At 45.2% G+C, this 12,196-nt stretch overlaps 1 protein-coding gene across 1 annotated transcript in view; it reads left to right on the forward strand.

Moving 5' to 3' along the window:
• The first annotated feature begins 393 nt into the window (after positions 1 to 393).
• The window catches only part of TANC1 (tetratricopeptide repeat, ankyrin repeat and coiled-coil containing 1), a 98,444-nt gene continuing 86,641 nt past the window's right edge, over positions 394 to 12,196 (forward strand). Inside the window, exon 1 of the mRNA XM_082314310.1 lies at positions 394 to 474. The gene's annotated coding sequence lies outside the window, so the exon portion shown is untranslated. The remainder of the gene's footprint in view (positions 475 to 12,196) is intronic.

Genomic DNA, 12,196 nt, shown 5'->3' on the forward strand with positions numbered 1-12,196 from the left:
AAGCTGGCCGGCGGCGCAACGCTCCCCTGCGGGGACACGGGGCGCAGGCCGGGGGCGGCCCCGCCAGGCCGCGCAGGGCGGACGCCGCCCGGGCCCGCCCGCTGCCCGCCCGCTGCCCGCTGCCCCCTCGCCGCCGCCTGCGGAGCTGCGGGCGGGCGGCGGCGCGCAGCTGTCCCGGGGAGCCGCGGCCCGGCTGCGGGGCCGGGGCGCGGCGCCCTGGCGCTGAGGCGGCCGCCGGACCTGCCCTGCCGCCCGGCTCCGGCTCCGCTCCGCCCCGGGCGCTCCCCGCCCCGCGGAGCCGGTCCCGTGGAGGGGCGGCCGTGGGGGTGCGCGGGGCGGGGACTGCCGCCGCCTGCTCCCGCCTGCTCCCAGTGAGCTCATCCCGCCGACGCGCCGGGCTGGCCGCGGAGGAGCCGTGCCTGGGCCGCGCCGCAGGAGCCCCTGGGCGAGGGGGGCCGGGCCCCGCGGGCGGAGGTAAGCCCTCCCTCCTCCTCCTCCTCTCCGCCGGGGCGTGCGGGGCGCGCCCTTCGCCCGGGCTCCCCGGAGGGCTGCGCGGGGGCTCGGCGGGAGCGGAGGCGCCAGTGAAACTTTCTGGCCGAGGAGCGTGTACGGGCACGTCGGGCTGCGGCGGCGGGGCTGCGGCGGCGCCTGCCCCCGTGCCGGCGCGGCGCGGCGGGGCCTGGGCCGTGGCCGTGGCCGGCACAGGTGGGGGCAGGGCGGGGAGGAGCGCGGGGAGGCGCGGCCTGGGGCGGCCGCGGAGGGCGCGGGGCCGGGGCCGGGGCCGGGGCCGGCGGGGCCCGGGGCGGGGGGGGAGGCGCTCCCCGGGCGGCGGCGGGGGCGCTCCCGCAGGGGCGAGGCCCGGGGCGCCCCGCGCGGCCGGGATTTCCGCCTCCCGCACAGACTTCCACGTTTCTGTGACTGGCGCGGGCTTCGTTGCGTGACTGGCGGAGACTCGGGGGGGAAAGGTCGCGCTCTCAGGAACACTCGCTTTCCCTGCGGCCGCGGGGTTGCGGTGGTGACACGCGAGGCGGGCGCTGCTGCGAACAGGAAGCGCGCCGTGACGGCCTCGCGCGCAGCGCGGCAGCGAAAGTTCCCGCGGGCGGCGGGGAGAGCCGCGCGCTGCCGCGCGGGCGGCCGGTGGGCGCGAGGTGGCGCGAAGGGAGGCGTTCGGCTCTTGGGCGGTGCGGGCCTGCCCGTGCCCCTGCCCGTGCCCGTGCCCCTGCCCGTGCCCCTGCCCGTGCCCCTGCCCCTGCCCGTGCCCCTGCCCGTGCCCCTGCCCGTGCCCCTGCCCGTGCCCGTGCCCCTGCCCGTGCCCGTGTCCCTGCCCGTGTCCCTGCCCGTGCCCCTGCCCCTGTCCCTGCCCCTGCCCCTGCCCGTGCCCGTGTCCCTGCCCGTGCCCGTCGGTAGCGGCCTTGCTCTGACCGCTGAAGTAGAAGGTCCTGCGCTGGCGGTGGCCAGCGGTGCCTGCTGCCATCCCAAGAGTAAAATGATACGATGACAATTTGATTTGTCTTTTACTGTGTGGGTTGCTAATGTACAGTAACTGTGTATTTTATAATACACTTTCTAGAGCTTTTTGATTTCTCAGCGGTGTTATTTCAGTTATTTGTTTGCCCTAGCCTCATAATGCATATTTATTGGACAGAGAGTAAACTGGGTCCTAAATGATTGTTTTCAAAAACAGAACGTAACTGGAGACCTCCTTCTGTGAGGATGAGCCTCGGGGGGGACAAGGGGGTTTAGATCTGCCTCGGTGTGATACTGAGTGGGTCCCCTCAGCCCTGCTCTCTGCTTCGTACCCACCTCCTTTTCCCGCTTTGTGGCAATGCCTGGGCTGCTTCAGAGGCTGTGTTTTCCAGCTGATGAAGCAAACGCTGCTTTACCGTTTGGAAAGCTAACGGTTGGGGACGTGGGAGGTTTCCTTTGGGCTTCTGTGATTGCTGGGTGTAAAACAGTTTGCAAGAGGGGTACTGCTTTGGAGCACGTTAAACGTTTTACTCATCCAGGCTACTTCAGAGTTTTGCAGGATTATTCAGTATATGCGAAAGTCCTATGTTAGCTTGTATTTTTGATAGCTGTTGCTTAAAAATAGCCTGATGCTTATAAAATTAAAAACACCAGGGAATAAGGGAAATAAACGTGGTACCTTGGATCCTACAGAATTTCCTCCCGCTGTAGTTTGATGCGCAGCTGCCAAAAATGAATCTTTCCTATTTGTTCTGATCTGACAGTTAAGTGCTGGAAAAATAGTATTATGTTATTAAATAATGCTAGTAAACAAGGTAAGCGCAAATATAATTTCTTTTTGCTATTGCTAGGGCAGTGTATTTAGAGCTTCATTTACATGGATGCTCTAAAGTGCTGGTTGTCTTGCTTTCTCAGTTTAGCTAACCATTGGAATGTCCAAATGGTGATGAATTATGTCTACTTTAGAGCCAAAACATATTTGGTTCATGGCCAGAGTTGCTCAGCTTCCCATAACAGTCTGTACGAAAAAGACATTTTGTGTGTCTAACCACAGTCCTGAAGTTGATGCCATAGCAACTTCGTGAGCTGAGTATATACTCTTGAAGACAGCTAAGCAGACTTAGCAGAAGTGTTCTGGTTTTCTTTAGCTGAACTTCTTACTGTCATCAAGATTAAACCTTTCTTTGAAGATGAAAGATTAATCAGCAAGCATTCAAACTCTTGTGTGTCTAAGAAAATCGACCTGATCTGTTGATTATTTGTAATGACACCCATAAACATCTGTAAGTTAAAGTTTATATTAATGGTTTTAAAATTACGATTTTTCTGTAGAGATGTTGTTTTGACTAAAAATTGGTCTTTCAAGCTCTATCAGGAGCTAGATCTTCATGGTTTCCAGAAAAACAGAGAAGGGTCAGCTTCGGGTTTTGTGCGTGGGTGAGATTTGAGAAAACTGGCTTAGTTCATGTGTTTTGGTTGCTTTCAGCTCCCAAGACTTAACATGGACGTTGTTGGCTTTATGTATCACAAAGCTGTGGCAACGGAAAAAGAAAAGCATAGGGCCAAACAAATGTGTAAGGTCTTATTTTTTAAAAGTATGTTTGTGTATAGGAGGCACTGCTGTTAGAAAACTGACTTCTGAATAATAAGTAAGTCATAGTATAGCACCAAACTGAAAAAAAAAAAGCCCAAACCCAAAAAAAGCCACCCAAAAGCAAGCACTGAAACAGTCCATGATGCTCACAGCATTTGGTTTTGTATTTAACTTTTGTTTGAAAAGTACCTTGTTGGTTTTTTTTTTTTTTTTTTAAAAGGAAAGAAAGAAAAAAAGGGGAGGAGGGGGAGAAGTTTGTTTTGGTGGAGCCTTAAACTCTCTGATTTTGTCCTGAAGGGAAGTAAATAAAGATATCAGTTGCTCGTTAATGCAAAATATCTATTGTGTGGCCTAATATTAATGCGTCCACATCCTATGCTATCTCTTACTACCTTCTCCTTTTGAAAGTCATTGTTTAGGATGACTGATTAAATCCTTTAGTATTCATTGTATTTAGGAAATTCTGTAATGGTATTTCAGCATGCTTACCTGATGAGATTATTTATCTAAGTATAAAAATACTATAGAGATCACGAGATCCTCTCTATTCTGTGCTTACCCTCACCATATACCTTTAAGAGTCTTAGCACAGCGTACCTTTCCTGCTTACTTAGGATGGAGACAGTTTTAAGTGGGGAGAGTCTGAAACGAACACAGGTTTTCTGCCATCCAGTTTTGTGCTTCAGCAAAATAGCGTGCCTTCGATCTCCTTATCCATAGCTAAAGTGTCCTGTTGCTCCCCCTGCCCCGTCTTTCAGCTTCGTAAAGAGACTAATCCCGCAGAGTGTGCTTTCTAGTTATTTCAAGTTTCTGCGCTGTATAGGTGATATGTCACCGTATAGACTTTTTCATCCATCCTTGTCACTCCTGCATCTTGAAATATATGCATTGTAGTTCATGTTAATGTAATGACTTCAACTTTTTGCAGTCTTGTTTCTCTTGCCGTGTTTCAAGAATTCTGGTTTTGTTTCCTCCCCTCCACTCGCTGAGAGGAGGCCCATTAAGCTATAGGCTTAATCTGTAAAGGCGCTTTGGTGCTGGAACATCAACCTTTGCAATATTTTAACTTCAGTGCTTGGCCTCCTTGTGTGATGTATGGAGATGGTCCTGTGCCTAAGTAATGTTTGTAAGAGCCTGGAAGCAGAAGGCCAGGTAACAAAAAGTGTCTGTTAGAGTTGTTTCTCCATTCTGTGACCGGGAGCAGTTGCTGGAATATGTGCCTTATTCCCTGAGGTAGTGCCACCTCCAATTTAGTATTTCACTTCTTTTATTTTCTCTTCTTGATCAGGAATAATAATTTCTGATGCCAATTTGAAAACAGAAGTTCCACTAGCTTGTTGGACTAAACGCCTTGCAGATCAGCCAGCTTGACAGATTTGAAGTGTCTCCTCATCGGTGTCTTGTCGCGTGGGATGTCAGTTCTTAAGTGTTTGCAGGGAACAGTTTGCTGGGTTTCATAGGCTATATAATGCTTCCAGCTTGAGAATCTCGATGGGTCTTAAACAGGGATCAGTTCAGTGATACCAGTAAATGAGTTCTTTGCATAGCTGTTAGCAGAAACTTAAATGTCTTCAAGGTCAAATCAAGAGCTGCTGTTAGGATCTTGATGTTGTTGAAGTTGGTGGCAATGCTGAATAAATTATTGCTCATTTGACCTCTTTCTGTAAATACTTTGTGTCAACAGGTGTAGGGGTTATGGTTTTTTAGTGTTTGCATGGTGACTTACTTGGTGAAGCACTGCTTTGTTAAGTACTTCTCAGGCACCGCTGCAGTCCAGATGACCAAAATAATTTTGGGAATAGGGCTAATCTTGAAGTCATCTAGTTCTTCCTCATGTGCCTTGGTGAATTCAGCTGTATCTAGACGTGTATGAAATGGGAAAACTAGGTGCAACCTAGAGTTCTAGTGATCTTAAATATTGTACCCACAGAAGGTACAAAGCTACAGATACGTATTTTGAATCTCTCTGTGCATTTTTTATCAGCTGCCTTAAATTCATGGTGTTGCTTTAGAGTTAGAACTTGTGAATTACCAATAAATGCAGATTCCTGTGTTTTAGACTTCTAAAATACAGGATGGTGTTGAAAGAGAAAAAACTCCATAGCCTACGGTAGAATTGTTTGCAGTCTCATTCTGGCCTGCAGCAGAATTTCCCCTCTGATTGATGATCCAAGTATTACTCAAATTTAACACCTTTATTAAAAAAAAGATGCATCGTATTCCAGCATTGCAAGAATTAACCTATCAAAGAAAAGCACGCAAGGTGACCGTATGGCACGTACTGCACGGCGTGGGGAGTGAGACCGTTGTACTGATGGAGTGGGAACGGCCTGTGTGGCTGGTCTCAAGGAGGTGGCACGCTGGCAAACACGTCTTGGGACAGCGGCGGTGTGTGAATGGGCAAGTTCATGGCTGGAGTCGGTAGCTTGAATGTTGACCCTCCTTCACTTCAAGATGTTTCTTACCCTTTCCCTTCTACCTGCGTGTTCCCCCTATCTAGGTCAGACACATCTGTCATTAAAATATTCCAGAATTGGCACATTTGTAACAAAGTCTGAAGACTTTGTAAGGAGTCTTTTCGGCTTAATCCAAGCTACTACTGTGGTTAGTCCTCTAATTCAGATAGCAAAGCGTGCTTGGCCGTATTGGGGAGCCTCGCCTTCTGGTTGACCTTCTGACTTCTGTAAGGGGCACTCGTTTTTACATACATTTATTGAATTAGCAACTGTTAGTGGTGCTTATGCTGTCTGCGCCTAGTAGCACGTAAAGTGCAATGTCAGAGATGTGTAGGGTGAAAGGGTGAGGGGCTGCTACTTGTTTGCTGCGTATTTCATATATTTGATAATTAACAGCTTTAAAAGCAAAGGTGCCTGTAAAACGTTTGCTGCATTGCATTGAAGCTGCGTGTATGGTGTGGGTTGGGTTTTTTTGTTTTGGTTTGTTGGTGGGGTTTTTTGTTTGGTTTGTTGGTTTTTGTTTTGGCTTTTTTTTTTTTTTTTTAAACTCTATCTTAGTCTTGGTTAAATTTAGATCCAGTAGGAGAGAAGCTGGAACTTGTTAGCAACACAGGAAACGCCCTGGAAGAAAGTTTTTGATGTGTACGCTTGTGTATAAATGTGAACTCTGCAGCTACATGGCTGGAGTTAGACTGTGGGGAGCTCTGTTTAGTTTACAATAGTTTTGCATCTTTAAATGTTGTATTAGGTTCTGGCGGAACTTTGCTGCTGTATACTTAATATAATTAAGTATTAATTATTGAATATCTCTGACTTGTCAAAAGCTGGTAGTTTTAAGTCAAATTCAAAGCTATTGCACTTAAAATAGCTGAGGCATTTAATTGCTGAAAAGACAGAGTCCAGATTAAACCACTTCAGCTTTGTTTTATCTGGAAAAATATTGGAGTTTGAGTAGCCTAAAGATTGTGCTTTTCTTCTTTCGGTCGTTTACAATGAAACTAATCCATTTCTTTCTTAACAGATGTCCTTTCCATAGAATCGGTATTTCTGACCATACTTTAACAAGTTAGTATTTGAACAATATACAAGTAAATAAATAGAAGCAAAATATGAGCTTTGCTTTTTGAAACTTGAATGAGATGGAAGTTGCTAGAGAGTTTAATGTGTGGGTTGTTTTTAGTTTGGACTTGTTTTTTTGCTTTCTTGTGTCTTTTTTTGTTGTTGGTTTCTTTTTTTGTTGTTGTTTTTGAACAAGAATGACAAAACACAAAATATTCTGAATGTGAATTTTGGAGGGAGACTGTTCTTGTGTTTTACACCAGAAATGCCTTTGAGTTGAGTTGATTATTTAGTTAATATGCTTCAAGGTCTGTTTTACACTGGGCTAAATTCCCATTGAGGTCACAAAGGGGGTTTTTTGTGTTAGTAAGGACCGAGTTCCTGGATTTTTCTACAATATTTGCCAGAAACGGATAGTTTGAAGAAAAGAGGGAGGAATATTACTGCCACAAAGCATAGACATGGTTTTGCAATGACAAAGTAAAATTTTCAGCACTTCCCAACTACTGATACAGAATCTTTGTGTGCACGTAAGAATTACTTTGAAAAGTTCAAGAGACAGTGAAAAGACATCAGGGAAAACTTTGCTTTCTCCTCGGATAAATTATACTTGGCAAAGGTAGAGTGGAGTATAGGAACATTGTGCCTTCTAGCATGATGTACCAAAGTAATGTACAGTTTCAGAATTCATTGGTATATCTAGAACTCTGGGAATACAGAGCTGGGGTGTATAGAGTTTTTGTTTATTCTCTAAGCTATTTTTTGTGCCGCTGTAGTACATTACCAGTTGTATCTTCTGTAAGTTTGCAGTAAGTCAATCAATGAGTGATGGGACCACTTTATAAAAGTTTTACACTCATTCAGAGGTACTAGGCTTATTTTGAAAGTTTGGGGGAAAAAGATCTAATTAATGTTGGGAGGTTTTTTTCCTGACCAAAAATGCTGCCCTTTGTCTTTAAAAGACAATATGGAAAGGAGGACAGAAGTGACCTTAAGCTATTTTGTTCTGCTAGCGTTCAAAGCTCTGTAAAAGTCTGCACCAGAGGAATATACTGAAAGGTTTGTTAGAGAGGACTTTTTAATTTTTCTCCCCCCCCCTCCCCACCGCTGGTGCCTGCGCAGAGGATTCTTCCAAGGGTCTTGCATCCTCTGCAGCAGCGTGTGCCACCAGAGCTGCGCCTTGGATCACACTGGGGAAAGGTCAGTAAAGTGTTCCAAGAACCTGGCTAACTGGCATCTGAGAAGTCTAACGCTGTCCCTCAGTCTGGCAGAAACAAGATTCTTTTCTTCCTGTTTCCATCATGTCTGCTAATAGGTAAAACAAATGCTTTTCTCCTTAGTGAGCCTTGCTTGAGCCTCCTTTCTTCAGTTCTTAGTGTTCCTCAGGAGAAAAATTGAATTTTGTTTCTTTGCAGTTTTTCTTCTGTTCGCAGGATTTTGAGCTAAGTGAGTTCTTATTGGTGTTACATCTATTCCCTTCATAAATCGGTGAACTCAGCTCATTTGATTTACATGGGACTTGCAAGCATCTCATTAACAGGTTAAGGTGAGGCAGTATGTGCTGTCTTGGCAAAGTTGTAAAGATTTACACAGACCTAAGATTTTAATGAATAATTAATTTTTTTTGAAGGATACAAGTTTGTATTCCACTACTAGTCATATTCTGATTGTGAGGATTTAATTTTTTTCTTTTTTTTGGACACTTGCCTGTGGAGGGAATGCTTTCTCGCATCTGAATTAGAGGCTTTAGCGGTGCTTGGCTGTTTAATTACTGAAAGCAATAGGACAACTGTAAAATTTTAATAAATATGGGCTTGCCAAGTATTTCATATTTTTGGTAAGAGCATGTAAGATCTTGTCTACACCAGGGAGTTATTGCAGAATGAGGCAGGGTGTGAATGTGAAGCACTTTTCCCCTTGTATAGACAAGTCTTTAATTTTTCTTCAAGAGCAAACTCTGGGATGTTCCATGTATGTTCTTGTCCGTAGTTTGAGCTCTGCAGTGGACTTATGGCTGACAAGGAATAATACCTATCTAGTTCATGTGAATAATCTGATTGATTTTGGTGGTCTGCTTGTGTAAAGAGAGTACACAAACGCTGGGTTGTGGCAGGATTGGAGGGCTTGCTTGTACGCCCGTTGTGGTAGATACTGCCTGTCAGAAATGTTCAAACAGAGCTTATGTTAACGCTGTCACAAGGTCTCTCAATGCTACTGCATTGTACGTTAAAATGAAAAGTGCTTTAAGGGAAAAGGAATTGGAAGAATATGGATATTGGAGTGTTTCCTTGCAGTTTACGCTATAGAAGAATGCCTGAGTCTTGTCCAATAAAATAGCATAATCAGGTACTTAAAAATGGAAGGTTTACATTTCACAAGAGACACAGAAAGGTAGCATCCCAGGATTTGAGATGGGAACTAGGGAGGGTAATATTTCTGCTTTGCCACATTCCTATGGGTGAGATTTCAGGAGACAGTTGAGCCCATCTAACAGTTTGTTGTGATTCAAAGGCGTGGTTTTCCTTCCTTCTGTACCTGCCATCAGATCCTGCTCTTTTTCCTGTGTCCTCTCTGTTGCTCATCAGACTCCGCAGTGCAGTGCAGTTCAGTAAACACACAGAAATCTGGATCAGCGCTGGCACAATGCAGCAGGAATATACAGCTGACCCCTTTGGCCATCTTGTACAGACTGGCCAATTATGACCTGGAGCAAACGGGTTTTTGCTCGTCTGAAGTGAAAGAGAAATAAGACTGCTCCCCTCGCTGCAGGCTGTTATGAGCTGTAATATGTTTTGAGATGCTCTGAGGAGGAAAAGGCAGTGTCTATAGATGCCTAAGATACGTTCTGATTCACGTAACTTAGAGGTCTAGTCTGTAGGCAGCCTCAAGAATGTTAGTGTTAGATTCCCAAGTTTGCTAATTTATTTTATCCACTTAGATTACTGCTTTATACCCTTCTTTTATTGTGTGTTGTGCTAATGCGTCCTGGAGAACTGTGACAGTCCCGGTAGGTTTGAGCTTTGTCTTCCTGCTTGTTTCTGCGTTTTAGGGTCGCTTAGGAGTTGCATCATGCTCCCTTATTTTTGAGGGGGGAAGTGTGTGTGTGTGTGTCTGTTTGTTAACAGATCCATTTAGGCAGTTGCATTCTCTGAAGGAAATAACTCTGTCTGCATTGCATTTTTAATACAGGTTTCCAAGATTTTCTTGCATGAGTTGCTCTACTTGAGCAGGGGGGCTGGCCCAGATCACCTCCAGAGGTCCCTTCCAACCTCAGCCACTCTGTTACTCTGCCCTAATCAAAGAAGTCTTAATGAGTGTGGTTACTTTTTGTCATCGTGGATATTTCAAGCTGTTGTTGCACACATACCACTCTACCTCTAGTAACTGAAGCTAGAAGATAGATATCCTAATGAAGAAAATATCATCAATTTGAAACCAGAGTAATATTTTTTAAAACTCACATTAAAACCTCCAAAAGTGCTTACTTAATAATAGATACGTTCATCTCTATTTTTAGGCCTCTGAAGCAGGAAGTATATAATGTGTCCTTTGTATACAGAGTTTGAATGGAGCTCTGCATTTGATTTCTGGCACAAGTGAGTGGCTGTGATTCCCAGCCATTTCAAGATCAAGTATTTTATGATTAGGGATTACAGAAAACATACTGCCCCAGAATTTCTAAGAACACCTGACATGGGGGGAAAAAAAATAGACCAGAACATGCACCTGTATTGGACATTGATGTCTAAAATAGAGACCTGTAGTGTTAGGAGAAAAGTACTTGTAAAACCGGAGGAGAGGGACCACTTTTGGTTTTTGAAAGGGAGGAAAATTCCATGAAAAAGCAGAGAATAAAATCCTGAAAATAATCTGGTGGGATGGGTGAAGCATATAGGAGATCTGGAGCTAGATATGATAAGGAACTAAAATAGAAAAAAGCTTTGAGTTTTATTAGCACCATCTTACTGTCATTCAAGGAAATACAGCTGTCTATATTAGTGTGACCTTTTCTTTAAAAAAAAAAAAAGATCTCAGGCATACTAGATTTATTGGAAACTTGGAAAGTAGCTGTGATAATGAAAAAGCCACCTTTTCTGTGTCCTGGCCATAATTCTTTGACAGCTTTGCTTTGTCTGTTGCTAGATGTATGGAAGGGATCGGCTGTCGCGGTCGCTGGTCAGGGACAGTTAAGCTACAGGGTGGCACTTGTTCGCACCCCTGCGCAGCAAAGCTGCGTTAAAAGGCGCTCTGGGCAGAGACGTGAAGGTCCTGTGGCTGTCGCAGTTACGGGGGGCTGCAGCCTACAGCCACGCCAGCAAAACCGCTCCCTTGCCGGTTTGCTCCACTCCGACGGGGACGACGATACTTCATTCATGCTACTGATGGCTTTGCTGGTAGAGTTTCCTTAATGTATCAGTAGAAGTATCCAGGAATAGACCTGGCTTTGGTTTCAGTATAGGAGTGAAAGTTAAGCAGCTGCCACCTCCGAGAGATGATGATGTACCACAGGGAGCTTTATTGCTGCCTCTCCACTTGTAGATTCAGTGTTGTTTTCAAAGTTCATATTCCTTAGTAGAGTGACTGTCAACTATCTCAAAATTTTTTCCTCTTCTGAGAGATCTTCTTAGCATCTGTAGTGATCTGCCCTGCTGAGTTACCTGCAACCAGAGACAGGGCTGAGGACTCGGAAAGGAAGCAAGCTGTGGGTGATGGCTTTTGGCAGGCGATGTGCGGTGTAAGTACGTATCGGCGCTCTGTAAATTCAGCAGCATTTTGACTGGTCCCCTTTCCTCTTGTTGCGTAGAGTAATTGTGTGAGGAATATCGTCCATGCTTACTGCAAATTTGCTTTTCAATGGGTGAAAGAAATGGTGGAAGAAGCCTTCACCTCTAGACGCTAAGCATATATCTTCATATTATGTCCTACAGTATTTTCCTTCAGTTATATGCATCTACGAATCAAATACTGCCAGGTTTCACTAGTGCCTGCTTTGGCTTGGTATCAAATGATTTCATCTAGCATTTGGAGGGAGTTTGTTTTCCTTTTCTGAAAGGATCGGCAGTTAGTCTGTTAAAGTCTTTGTAATTCAGTGATCATTTTCATGTACGAAGTGGTACCACTGTCAGACTAGATACAGTAGATGCAGCGGGTGGCATTTTAGATATACAAAAACATCCCCTTTTCAAAAATGTGACCGAAGACAGTCATGCTGCGTGTTTATATGTAGTCTGGTGGTAGAATCATCTCATTTTGACGTACAGCAAAGCTTCTTCAAATCTGGAGCTGCCTAATGTTTTTTTTCCTTTATCCTTGTTTTGGTTTGCGGGTTTGTTGTGTGTAGCTTTGTAGACAAAAGAAACAAATGTGGAAGTTAATGTGTTTGTTGGACCACATGCAATTTTAGTATGTCCAGAAGAGACCTGTGGTGTTAGATCACTTTGAAGTCATATTTTTTTGGATATTACCTAGAGTCCTGTTTTGAGAGCTGCCTTAGCTTACCAATGTACTCCACTGAAATTCTCAAGGCATTACTCATTTTGGTCAGGTCTGATTTTGGAAAAGATAATCTGTGATTCTTTTTCTTTTCTCTTTTTTTAATATTGAGGCTGATAAGAGCTTG

Source organism: Platalea leucorodia (genome assembly GCF_965183815.1).
Source record: "Platalea leucorodia genome assembly, chromosome: 5".
NCBI lineage: Eukaryota > Metazoa > Chordata > Aves > Pelecaniformes > Threskiornithidae > Platalea > Platalea leucorodia.